Source organism: Argiope bruennichi, chromosome 6, assembly GCF_947563725.1.
Source record: "Argiope bruennichi chromosome 6, qqArgBrue1.1, whole genome shotgun sequence".
Classification (NCBI taxonomy): domain Eukaryota; kingdom Metazoa; phylum Arthropoda; class Arachnida; order Araneae; family Araneidae; genus Argiope; species Argiope bruennichi.
Window position 1 is genome coordinate 57,232,900 of NC_079156.1, and position 15,002 is coordinate 57,247,901.

Below are 15,002 nucleotides of genomic sequence, written 5' to 3' on the forward strand. Positions count from 1 at the left end.
GTTCGAGATCCGATTCCACCGAAGAACCGTCGTGTAAGGGGGTCTGTTGCACGTTAAATCCGTCATGCCAAATGTCCTCCCGCTGGTGTGGTGTGGTGTGGTGTGGAGAGGGGCTGCCAGCTCAGGTGTCGTCCTCGTCATCTGACCGCGGTTCAAAATTATGAGGTCCGTCCCAAAATAGCCCTAGTTTTGCTTCAAACGGGACGTTAATATAACCAAACCAAGCCGCGAAAGTGAAATGCTACGATCATATGAGTAGAAATGTGTGCTAACGGGTTAAACTTGTTTTTCTTGTTGAAACAAAAAGTCAAATTGGCGACGAATTTTATAACATTAATCCGTCGTTAAATCCGTCGGTCTAAACGTCCTAACGTTGGTGTGGTGTGGAAATTTAGAGAGGAAATGCCAGCTCGGGTGTCGTCCTTGTCATCTGACCATGGTTCAAAATTACTAGATCCGTCCCAAATAGCCCTAGTGTTGTTTTACAACGGGACATTAATATAACTAAACTAAACTAAACCCTTATGATGGCATACAGTTGCTCTAATTCTTCCTACATAAAATTTTCATACATAAAGCACATAAATATAATACATATATCATTTACCTTTCGATGTTATATTTTTCACAAGAGTGCAACAATCATCGAATAGTTTAGGAATAACTTTTTTTTGGATTTGCAATAGTGATATATATAAATAGCTGAATTCAATAATTTAGCACCAACATATATATTTAAGAGTAAATGTATTTAACTCCACAAGAATAAACATATATATAGATTATATATATATAATAACAAAAACAACAGCAATATACTATTTTCTTCACCAAAAACAATAGTGTTCAAATTCTTCCCCGTTTAGACGAGAAATGTTTATTGTGGTTATATAATACGCTGAATATCCATAAATGCCTTATTAATTTTTAATTCCATTCACAAAACAGGAAGAAACAAACATAATATCTGATAATTCGCTATAAATGTTGAAATCTTTCATAACTGTTAAGGGCAGTAATATAGTCTAATTTCCAAAATAGTAAATTTAAATAATTTTTGAAACAGTCTTTTATTAACATTTAAAACAGAAAAAAATGCCTTCAATTTATATATTTTCCACTTTTTATTTTGACATGTATTTCTAAAAATGTTAACCGAGTGGAGCCTTTGGCTCAGAGTCAAGCTTTAATTTGTTTTATAATTAATTAATAATAAAGAAAATTAAAATATTAAAATAATTTTAAATCATCAAGATACATACATGTACGAAATTTCACATTTCTAAGGTATCATGAAAAACAAAGAAAAATATATCATAAAATTCCATTTTAAAAAATATGAAATAAGTGAAATTAAATAAAATTGCTTAAAGATATTTCATTTGAAATATTTTCTGCATCTGGTCTATATATTAATACGCTAACATACGTTCCACAGAAATCGCTGTTATTGTTATCAAATGACAACAATCAAGAGTAAAGAAGAAAAAAAACATTATACAAACATTTTAGACTACTTCATTGAACTCTTTTATAGATGCATTTCATTTAATTTAATGCATTTTTTTTTTTTTTTTTTGCATTTTTAAGATAAAACTACAAAATTTTATTTGAAATACTAGGAGGGGCGTTCGCCTAGGGTAATACTAAAGAACCCAGAAAAGAAATTTTGCATCTCTCTGCTACAATAAGCCAAACAATAGTAAATGCAAGAAATATTAAAGAATACAGCTAAAGTTATCATAACTAAATTAGGGGATAAGTGGCCATTCCCTCCGTATTTTTCAGTCATTAAATAATAAGATAAAACTTGAAAATGTCTGGATTTCTTATTAATCATCTAACAGTCCGTATTCTAGGCGAAAAGCTGATAGCCAAAGTCAGCTAGTATTATATTTTAACGCCATTTCTATATATTTCGTAACAATTTTTCCTGAAAATTCATAAGGCATTACGGATATCCTGCATTTCAACACATTAATTACAGAAATAACACTATTAACAATAAACAGTGCGGTAACAATCATTTCATTGTATACACGAAATGAAAACGAACCCACTCAAACAAATATGTGGCTTCATGTGAGCCTCAATCTTGAGAGGCTTTATATATATATCTACAGAAATCTGTGAATATTTCATTAACAACGTGTCGTTGAATGAGACGTGAGCAAATACATCACATCTTCTTACCTGGAAATGTTGCCATTTCTTAATTAAAAAAAGATCTGAATATTTTCAGATTTATTTATTGAAATTCGTTCGCTTTAGAAAAGAAAAATTCACATAAAATTATTTTATTTCAATCCTATCACTGGTCTTTTAGAAAGTAAGGCTAACGATTTTAAAGAATTTTTTTACCGGATATCAAAGCCAGTATTTCACGAAATTTGTTTGAAGAGCTTCAATTTACTGTAAGAATCCATTGTCTATTTTGCTTAAAGAAAAACACGTTTAGTTATATGTAATTCTGACGCTCCATAAATTAACTTTGAAGAAAGTGGTCGATCCGTGTCCTTGTGGCCTATTTTAACTGAAAAGACACTTTTATTTAAAGGATGAAATTAATCCATCAATTTAGTTCATTAAAAAAAATCAATTAAGACTCGCTGTTAAGCCTCCAGTTAAGTTTGCTGTATTTGATGTGTTGCTTCTTGAATTAGCTGGACTACTAAAAAATGGATTTGATTCATATTCACGTGATGCACTTCAAATGAAATGGTCAATGCTTCTTGCATTAAACTCATTTCATTAAAAAAAAAAAAGAATCAATTCAGACACACAAGAAATCCAATTGCCATATAATTATGACATTACTGGATTGACTAGAATATTGAAAGTGAGAGGTCATTTCGTACTCACGTTATACACCTCAATGTATCGCAATTATTTATGTTTGGAATACAAAGTCAAGTCAAAGTTAAACGGACAATTAATGTTATATGACTTACCCTGAGACGTTTGTCATTAAATTGTGAATGGATCCCATTGTCTAAAATCCGAAAGTTACTTTATTTTAAAAGTAATTTAGTTCATTTAATGTTGCTAAAATATACGAGCGTGTTAAAAGATAGTCAATTTCTTAACAAGTGTGTTAACATTTTCGAATTTCGATTGTGGTAAAAAAAAATTATTTCATATGTTTTGTAATTTTATATAATTTTTATAACATCCACAATACTAATTTATATATAAAGAATTTTTAATACTTTTAAAACCTATTTGGTAATTGATACTATTTTACATATATTTTTTAATTAATATATAGTTTTTTAAAAAATTACCATAAGTATTTGCTACGATCTCAGTTTTTTAATTAAGAATAATGAAATGCTTTATGGTTATTTTCGAAAAACGCAAATAAACCTTTCACTTTCAATTAATAATAATTTAACACAATTGATGGATGAATTTTATCATCAATTATAAAATTGATAGATGGATGTTATAAATTATGGGGTCAGTAAAAAGGCTTAAGAAATAAATCAATGGCATATAACAGTGAAACCATTTCTTGAACAGGTATTATATGGTATAAAGGTATTATCTCAGATTTCATAACCAACGTTAGTAATTATAAAAAGTAAATTAAAAATTTGGATTTTGAGGATGTTAAAAAAACTTTGTTGACTGTTTAAAATAATTTTATGAATTAAGAATTAATAGTAAAACTAGTAAGATTCGAAAACAACTGTTACAAATAAACCTTCAAATCAACTAGTTCTAAAGTTGCTTATCTTAAAGTACAATCTGAATGATGCTCGACTTGGCTATAGTTCATTTTGTTATTGAATTTAACATAGTCACATTTATTATCCTTTTTATATAAATTTAAAAAATGCGCCAAATATATAATTCTTCAGTATTTTAAAATGGCTGAAATAGATAATAAAAAGTTTAAATTATGAAAAAGTGTTTTTTTTTTTTGTCTCCCTAATATAAGAAAATTAATGTTTAAAATGTATCGTAAGTATGATTTATTATATATAACACACGTGCTTCTAAATATATATGTATTATACACAAAATGGAAAAGTAGCGACAATTAGTTTTTCATCCCTTCAGAAAACATTTCGATCATTTTTCTGAAAAGCCATCTTTATTAATTGATGGGCAATGTTTCCCCCTAGCAGTAGATGTAAGTTTCTAAAGAATACTTGATGAGCAACATCATCTAATCTTTCTATGCATTTACATGATTGATAAAAGGTTATACACATTCTTTAATCTTTCGTCATGATAAAAATCTTCTAACACATGCTTGAAAACCTGACTTTATACTTGAATATTTTTTTTCATGTCATAAATCTAGAGCATATTTTACAAGAGAATAAAGAGACTGAAACTTTAATATTTTGACGTTCATTTTTTAAAAGAAAAAAAAAGTATTTTTTTTGCTACTAAAATTTTTTAACAATGTTAATGATGTCGGCATTTGAGAATACTTAAGATACAAAAGATGGTTTAGAACCTAGAAAAAATAAGGCATAAAGGTATCCTTTTTTTAAAAAAAATTATACACTGATGTAAAAAAGAGAGCTAGTTAAAAATTCGCCGACCGGAATAAGAATATCATGGATGGTGAGTTTTGCAAAGCAGTGAAATACTGACGTCATTATAGATTAATTACTCCGAAGGTCGCCTTTTATACCTTGTAAAAGATTAAAGTAGTAATCATCAAATCCAAGAAAAGACTTAAGCTTTCAAGTCGTTGAAATTTAAAAAAGACGGTTGATTTCGTTGTTAGACTTTTAATCTTTTGCTTCGTATACAATGATTTTGCTTTTAGTTAAAATGACGCTAATAAATGTAAGGAATAAGAGCTGAAAAGACTTAATAGTATATAAATTAATTAAAATTAACAAATTAACACTGAAATAGTTTAGTTACAATTTCTTGCATTAAATCCAAAATGTAGTGATAAATTGCTTTATTAATTGAATAAATTATTGAAGATCGATTCTGTATTTTGATAGAAAAGATCCAATATCGAACTCGCCGATTTTAAAATTAGTTTAGTCAGCTGTTTTCTTTTTAACTTAACTGACTTTAACTTTTTTAATTAAACTTGCATTAATGCTAGGTTTACACTTGGCCAGTTATAAGACGACCAGTAGGTAGCTCGTGCGCAGAAAGTGACTGATTTATGCTTGCCACAATTTCATAACATAGATTCAGGCATTCAATGCTTTGTATAAATTGTCATTTTGTGGTCCTTGGATTTTCTTTTTCTCTACACATAGTATTAAAATGATGGGTATTTACACAAAGAAACATGGTAAAATAATAAAAAAAAAGTTCAACATATCTAAATTGGAAAACTATAGAAAATAAATGGCAAATAAAATGAAAAAAAAACGCAACCTCGAATCAGAAAGAACAAAGATCAAAAAAATGTCGGAATTAATCTATAATAAGTTATCAATTTTTTCACCACCACCCCAAAAAAATTCTATAAAAGCATGCGCAATAAGAAAAAAAATACAGCGACATGTTGTTGCCCCTTCGGGACAATTACTTGCCATCAATCAAAAAGCCCTTTTCAGCCTTTCTACGCATGCGCTGCCTACTGTCCGTCTTATAACTGGCCGAGCGTAAACCCGGCATAAAGCTACTATTGATCCATTTGCTGTTTAAAGGGAATTTTTCATCTTTTACTGAGATTTACAGCTGTTTTTGTTCTGAAATTTACAAATACTTTACGATTATTGTCTTTACTGAAATTTACTGCTATATAAATTTCATTTACTTGTATTTACAATTACTTCATGGCAGTAAGAGAATAAAATTAAGAAATTTGAAAAATTTTCAAAATTTCGAATTTTAAAGCTACAACTACCAGTTTATAAGTTAGTTTTAACAGTTTTTATTTAAATACTTTACGGGCTTGTTTTATCTCTGCCAAAGTACTGAATGGGGAAAATATAAGAGATGCAGTTTCAGAACAGTGTTGAAAGTAGTTTTTATAAAAACTCGTATCATAATCTGACATGAGTTTTTTAAAATTACTTCAACTTTTTCAACGACTTTGCTATTGTTGAATGATGTTAAATCACAATTATATTTCTTAGCTTTAACAGAGTAATCAGACAAAATATTGTTTTAAATACCAAAAATATAGAAATTAAAAAAAAAATGTTTGATTTTTAGAAATATTTTATTATTACTTTGAGTTACCTAAATCGTGAAAAAAAAAATGTAAGCTACAACTTTCCTTCAGCGATTTTTATACGAGATTGAAATTAAATATCAACAAAAACATTCATATGGTTAGAAAAACAAGAGCTATCAAATCAACTTGCGAAACAAACTCAGAGAAAAAAAAGCATTTGTATTAAAAGTACAGTGTTTTTTGGAACGAAATAAATTTAAAACGTTTTATAAAAAATAAATAATAACTATAGTAACTTAGTGTGGTTTTAAAATTGACTGCTTATATATTTTATAATTTTGTATGAAATAACGTTGTCAACTTTTTTGTTCAAATTTAAATCGTATACTTATTTTTTATAATTCGATAAAATTTTTCAATTAAATTCTCCCATTTTTTTCACATTTATTAACGGAAATTATATAGCATAGAACCTATTTTTGGGAATTTTCGTTTATCAATAGAAAACAGTTCCAGTTGAAAAAAATCTTGATATGGAAACAGTCGAACGAATACAGGGAACAAACCGAGAAAAAAATCATGAAAAGCGAAGGAACACTGTTTCTCTAACATATTTTAAAATGAATTCGTCGTTTTCTAATCATTGATAGTCATTATATAATATCAATATGGTTGCTGATTTTTTAAATTCACTTCTTTTTTTTTGGTTAAAATATCAATTTAAAAATTACAATTAAAACCAATCTATATCATATACTTCTTCGTCAAGGTATACCAAATTGCTCCATTATTACTCCATTTGATTATATTATCAACTATCTTGCATTTTTTTTGTACCGAGCTGGCTATAATATGATTTGACATATATTGACGATGCTAGTAAATATGTTAGATTTTAACCTCACAACTTAAATATTGAGTTCCAGCTCTTCTTTGATGTTGTTATCCGTATAAACCAACAAACTTTCACCATAATAGAAATATTTTACCATATTACATTTAACAAATAACACTCTATATGATAACACAACACTTACAAAACATTCAAATTGTCGCAAGATCTTGTTTTGAGATCACACTTTTGTAGTAAACGGTCCATAAAACCTTTGGCTTTATTAGTAAATTTCATGGATCTGGCAATAAAGTTTTTGACAGTGGTCGTGTTATCGGTTTGATACTGAGCTTTTTTCAAGCGAATTTGTGTTACAATTCCGACTAGAAGTTCGTCGACATTGTGATTGAATCCCACTGAAGTCTCGATGTACTTGATATCGTATTTATCAGCCATAGATCTTCCTTCTGAAAAGAAAAAGAAGTATGCAAAATTAAAATACTGACTTTTTTTTATATTATTAAAGGTACAGTATTTTTTTAAACACGTGTAAAGAAAATCATTTCAATAACAAACAACGTGTAAAAGAATTCAATATTTCTCTATGTGCTTATTTATTTAGCAATTTTATTTCTTATGGCAAACGATTTTATGTATTTTTGTGTCGTATAAGTTGTTAAAAGACAAATTGTTTATATCATCACTTATATCATTAAAATAATTTTTTTTTCATTGCGAACGATTTATATATTAATTTGTTTTATGAGAGTTTTTTTAAGTTATGAATGGCACTAAAAATCTTTGATGACATGTTAACGTTAATTAATAATCTGATGAAAAGAATTATAATTGTTACATCTTTTAAAAAAAACAGAGGTAAATTTTAATTCTTGTTCTTCGTTGTTTATAATAATCTATTCTTAAGAAATTTTTAAAAAATTAAAATTGTGATTTTTTTTTATATTTATGCAGTTACTAAATTTTATATTGCTCTGAACATAAGCTTACATTTGCTTAAAAAGTTTTAAAATATTATTTCTTGTTTTTCATTATTACTTTCATTAATTAGCCAAAAGTTCTTTTTTGTTGTTGTTGTTTGTATCTTCATAGCTATTCATGTATTATTTTTTCTAATTAATGGTAGATTTCAGACTAGACAAGTAAGTCCTTAGAAATATCGATTAAAAATCTGCTATTGCCATATAATTAATTTATATTAAAAAATTCTATGAATTATAAAATATTAGAATAATATTAACATTTAATCAAGTTTAATTGGTCAGGTTCCTATTTGTTCCATTACATTCAATTAATTATTACAGTATCCATATAAATTAATTTTTTTTTTGCTTAAATAATAATGAACAAATATGGATATCATACAGTCACGGATCATAATAAGTGAACAAAAACATGAAATTCACAGTAATTGTATCTAAAATAAATTATCAATAGGCTGTAAACCTAAAAATTGTCATGTGAAACTAAATTGGGAAATTTATTTAAAGAGAGGCCTCACAGTATGCATTGCAAAATGTCTAATCTACCAGTGATTCTAATACAGAATCTTTATAAAAATGTCAGGATGTAGGCACATAAAACCAAAGTACCTAGTTTACTTGGTAAAGATTTTTTTTTTTTTTTTGCCTGGAATTTAGTGAAAAAAGAAAAATAGTTTCAAATTCTAATATATCTCAAACTATTATGTTATGAATTCTTAACACAAATAAATGTAATAATTTTTCTTTTCATGATACTTATATGAAAAAAATGGTTGCCATGGGTAAATTATTCAGATTATGATAACACTAATGGCGAATTTTGACAGCTGACTTCAATGTTAAAACTTCGGTCTTTACCTACTGACATTCAATTTTCAGATATATATATTTAATTGATAATTTGAATTCCTTGTACACATTTAAGGCTTACAATACATCTCTTTTTTTTTAACTTTTCGCAGTTATAACAGATCTTAATTCAATTTGTTTCAATATCAATCAACTTTAAATTATTTAGAACAATATTAACTACACATAGCACAATTTCTTTCATTCTGTTGTTTTAACAAACAGAATGTAAATTTGCCTATATGAGTATAAAGAATGCAAAAAAATATATAAAAGAATTAATTGTTATTTTAACTTTTAGCTATAATTAGTCAATTAAAAAATTTGTTTAATGAAGTTAATTCTCGTTCACGTGATACGAGAGATAAAATATGGCAAGGTAGCTTATATTTCAAATTTTGATGGAAGAGAAAAACAATGACATCACAGCGCAGCTTAAGACATTTTATCAATTTAGATCATTATGTTTCTAAATACAGTTCAAATGTGTTTAAACAGACAAATATATTTCTAATCGATATTATTTGAAAAAAAAAAATAGAAATCAGAATGATTGGTAAACTGTTGGTAAAAAAAAAACCTCTTGTCGGATTTAGTTCAAATTTTTTAGACTTTACATTTTAAATATGTATACCGAATTATACCCACCCAGCTCTGTCCGTTTTGCATTTATCGTGTTAATTTATATTGAAGCAGCCGGGCTGGCAGATTTCATATGAACTAGATTATACTCAAAATTTGATAGAAATTTACAAATATAATGTTAAGACGTTATATCAAATTTCATTCTTCTAGCTCAAAAAGGTTTTGAGTTATCTTGAATTTGTCGCATACAGACAGACGTACATTTCCCAAAAATGCGTTTTTCGAACTCGGGCAGATCTAAAACGTGGAGATTCGTCAAAATTTCGAGTTCGAATTTTTTGACGAATACAATACTTTCTCTATACTACGTATAAGAGAAAGTAATAATGAGAATTTGAAATGTCATTCGTTTAATTTATTCCCTTTTGAATTCGGTATAGATGATCATTCAGAGATATTGTCAAAACAAATTTACATTTTAAATTTTGGTATCAGACATATGGTTTAAGACATCAAGTTTCGTCAAACTCTAGATTCTTTTTTAATGTTGTAATATTTTATCTTCGTATTCCTGCTAATATGAAAAAAGTTTGATTCAAAAACTGCACTGATGTAAATATGAATAAATGTTCAGACAATGGTTAAACTTTCAATGCACATTGAATGTAGTAAGTCAAATTTGGAAAGAAATAACGCACTGTTAGTTTCTATACTTGCTTTAAAATTATATTTTCCTTTGAAGAAAGGGGGAAAAAACTATCTTTTCTGCTGCGAAGTACTGAGTAGCAAAATTTCTTGTCACTTTTGTACGAATTCTTCTCTTTCAAAGGCATTCAAATTTTATCCATTGAAATTTCCCACAGACTTCTAGACTCAAGTCCTCATTTTTGTCAAGAATCGACACATGGCTTCATAAAGATTCTTTCTGAAAGATTCCGTTCTTTTGTTCCCACTTGGAACAAAAGAACAATGGCATCATGTTGCTAATTAGAAAATGCTTTAATTATACCGCAAGATTCCTAATTGTATTTTAATGAATGCATTTTGATATCATTGCTAATTTTTTCTTTACCGATATATGATATTTTTTTCATTTAAGGTATGTAACTACGATCGGAATGATTTTTTTAAAAATAGTAATGAGTAGTTCCAAAATAGTTGTGTTTGTGAGTATTTTCATTAAAAATTTGGGAAAACATCTATGAAACCCAAACATACATGACAAAATCTTTTTAAAAATTGGATAAAAAGGGGGTGGTTGGCTAAAAGGAAGTATAAAGCAAAAAGCGTTATTAAATTAAGAGATATTAAATTAATATCCCATAATTGCTGCCAACCGAAATACATTATTATACAGGTGAAAGGCATCTCGCATTAAAAGTCTGATTTTTTACCATTGTAATGTCTTGATCTAGACTGATCAAATAACGAAGCAGAATTTCCAGAAAATTCTTTATTTTACAGCTCTATATATAGAAAGAACAACTTGTTCTAATCTTGGTTAAATAAATAGTTATTTACACCTGTAGTAGGAGATACAACAGTCAAAGTCGAAGGTTTTTCTTGAAACTCAGTTCTCCATCACGTCAACACGACCACTCCGGGGGTAGTTTCTCAGACTCCGAACACGTGGGCGTAGTCCAACCGTCTCCTGTAATTCGTTTCTTCTCTCCTCCTAAAAAAATCTCCGCCTCTTCATTTGCATTGGCCATTTGAGCTCTCTTTCGGCCAATCGGGGTTCAGCAATATGCTCTCTCAGTGGCGCCAGTGGGTCGTAGGAAAGTCCTTTCACAAAGAGAAACATCTAGCATCCAGATGTTTGGACATCCCTTTCTCTTTGAAGGTACTATCAATACCTCTTGGACAAGGAATTCCACATGTGGTCTTTCATTGTAGTCGCTAATGAACAGATGCGAGACTACCCATGTGAAAAGATCGACCATCTGGCTATCTCGAGGAGTTTAGTAAGTAACAGCGAAGACACAGCTGACTGTAAATGTCTTATCAGTACTGGGAAACGGGGAATGTTACACCATATTAATAGCAATGTTTGATCTCTCTAATGCCTGAATGACCATTAATATAATATTACTCACTGTTTGCAGAACAGAAAAAATATTTGCAAAATCTGTGTTTCGAAAAAAAAAATGCAAAAATGCAAAAAAGTCATTTAAAAATATATAGAAATCCATCACTGAAACTGAAAACATCTGCCTTACCTTCAGGTGATATAATCCGACATCGTACTAAATCAATCTTGTTTGCTACAAGTATAAAGACTTTGGGCACAAGGTTGTGGTATTTGTACTGACACTTGGCCTCCAATCTTCTGAGCATTTCGAGCTTCTGCAAAGCGAATGTCAAACTCTTGTGTTCCGTCACCGAATAAACTAAGAGGAAGGCATCCTTAGAAACGAATGTAGTCTCGTCCACCTATAATAAATATTTTTTTTATTTTGTTTATTTGAAAAAATTTAATCAACAAAAAAAATCAATTCACATGTCACAAAATAAAGAACAAAGAATCGCAAGTGCAATAAATTTTACATATCACAGAAAACTATATTCATCAAATACGAAGATATATCTATCATTTATGAGTTGAAAAGTTATATGCATTCAATATTAAAACCATTAAAAGTCATATTAAAAATAGATATCCTTAAAATATTTATTTTATTATAAAATTTATACAGCCAAAAACTACTGCATTAATTAAATTTGTAAAAAACACCCTGAAACAGTCTTTTGACTCTCCAAATTCTACTCACTCAAGTGACAAATTATTAGTTCCACAATTCTTCAGTGTACTTAATTATGTCATTAAATGTTATTATTATTATAATAGAAAAAACGTACTGAAATATATGTTTGCGATTTTAGATATCGGACCCTGAAATATTCGGCAAATAAATGGATGGAAACCTAACGGGAGTGGTCTTCTTTAAACTATTTCACATACTGCCTTTAAAAGTCCTATCCCCCTCGCGAGGAAATTTTTAACCAAGGACAAAGCCGTGAGCTCAATGGGTGCTTGGATTTTTACCTTCAGATTCCCGCACCATTATGATTCATAGCACAATAAATAAAACTAAATACACAGTTTGGATGTCTTATTGCAAGCTATTAAAACCAACATTGATACAGAGTTGCAGTTTTAGAAACAAGGTCATATACTAAATTTTTATCTTAATCTTTATGGTTTTCAGTAATCACATTTGCAAGCATGCGAATATAAAGACCGACAGACGCTCAGACTGTGACATATTTAGCTTAAAGCTTGATAAATGTCTAAACTTTAGATGTTAAATCAGTGAACAAAATTTTATTCATGTAGTAGTCTTCATTCTGTAGCAAATCAAATTAATTCATATTTATGCGGCTGCTCAAACTTGCTTTGAATATATTTCGTTCAAAATTCGATAGAAATCTACAAATTTGATGTAGAGCATCTACACATTACAAAAGAAATTTGTCTGTCTGACTGTTTGAATATAAGTTAACACAATAACTACAAAACAGAAAGATCTAGGCAAGTAAAAATCGGTATACAGATTTATCATCTACCTTGTAGACATCTATCAAAGTCTGGGCCAAATTTAGTTAGAGGTTGGACATCTGACAGTCTGTTCTTTCAGAAACATATCAACGCGATAGCTGAAAAACGCACTGACTGAAATATATGAAATGTATTATTTGATGATTTTGTGGCTACAGTAAAAGTCAAATTTGGGGAAAAAGGCATCTAAAACACAAATGCGATTTTTGGATATTATTAACCACATGCCAGGGATTAATCGCCTTGAAACTCGCCAAGAATCACACATTGGTAAATATTAGAGTCTTGTCAAAGGTTAATATTTTGTAATTATTGAACAGCAATAACAGGTAAGGCTTTCACTGGGTTAATATCTTTATTAGAGAATATGCGAGAAGATTTTGAGGAAAGCACTCCCTCCATTACGATCTCAATAAAGCAGACATAAAAACACAAATGTAAAATTATTTCTTTTGTTAAAAATTACTATTTGACTATGGATTTACTAGTTACAAGAGTGCTTAAAAAATACTTTGTCTCTTCATATCAGAAATTTACAACATTTATGGACCGGGATAACCTGGTTGGTAGAGCCTTGGATTCGCGTCCCTTAAGTTGCGAGTTCGAACCCCGCCGGCCGAAGATTCCCAGCGTACTTGGTGGCTGAAGCGCGTATAAATCTGTCGAGGTCACAAAGTCCTCCATGTCGAGAGTAATACCACTGGGGGTACTGGAACAGGGGTGATCGTTCTCTGATTCAGGTCTAAATTACGATCTGTGGATGAGTGAATGAAATGCGTGAAGTACGTCCGGTAAAAAGTGTTGTGACGTGTGTGTAGTTAAGTCGTTCTCTTGGCCCTAGATGGCGCTACTATAAAAACAAGAGACGCTCTCCCACCGGCTTAAAATCGCTGTCTTCGTAACAGCGGGCTTGTCCATGGCAAGTGCCATAAGAAACATAACATTTATTAAGTTCTGAAATCTATAAATGCTGTACATTTAATGTTATTGTCCTTTCCTTGCATTTATTATTTATACAACCATATAAATAATTTTCTGGCGAAATTATTTCTGTTATAAAGACAAATGAAAGCTCATAACTACAGATTAAATAATATAATCGTTTTTCCGGATGTTACAGAGATACGGCGATTTTAGTTTTGACATTAGATAGCGGATGACAGCAATGAAATTATTTTTATGAAATAATTTTTTTTCGAACATACAGTTAAGAATTTGCCAGTAAATTAATTAGGATAAAGACACTTCATAAGCCCTTCATTGATGGTTAAAGCTTATATCACATATATCTTACCCTTCTATTATCGCTGCGTTGGCTATTGCGAAAAGTTTAACTGATGCCTTTTCATCCCAGAATGATGCTAGAAAAATGAATAAAAGACCGACAAAATAAATTTCTCTTAAAAAAAGTAGTGTACGATGGAAAAAAGGGATGATATTTTCTGGGCACGTAAACACGAAACTCAATAACTGTGTCGAGCACTTTCTTAGGGGTCTTCCGAAGACGAAACAAATCACTCTACGGAAGAAACTAAAGGAACCCTCCTTGACAGCATTATTTGTTTCCACCTCAGATTATTATTATTTTTTTCCGACGAAATGTTTTGCCATCGGAGATTTTCAGAAGCGAATGATAAATTTTATCTTTTATGAGTAACTGAAGCGGAACGTGTTTTCCTTGAGTGCACCGGAAAAGATGTTTATTGATTTTTCTCTCTAATGTACCCACCCTCCTCAAAAAAAATACTTTTCGAACTTCCAAGTTATGCCTGCTTTCATCTCTGTGATCAAACTGCGTTGAAATTTTGTTAACAGTTGTAAATATTCGCTTGCATTCATTCGTGAAGTTTTCAAGTTTTCTTTAAAGTTTATTTTTTTAGATCGTTGATATTAATATTTGCAAACAGTAGGAGGAGCACACTGTGGCGAAAGAAAGAATCACTATAAGATTTAGACACTTTGCGGTCCCGGCCGTGCATATTTTGACGCCCCTCTTTTAATAATTGGATATTTTGATTTTACTTTTCAATAAATTCTTAACTAAATCAACTTTTAAAGATTTAT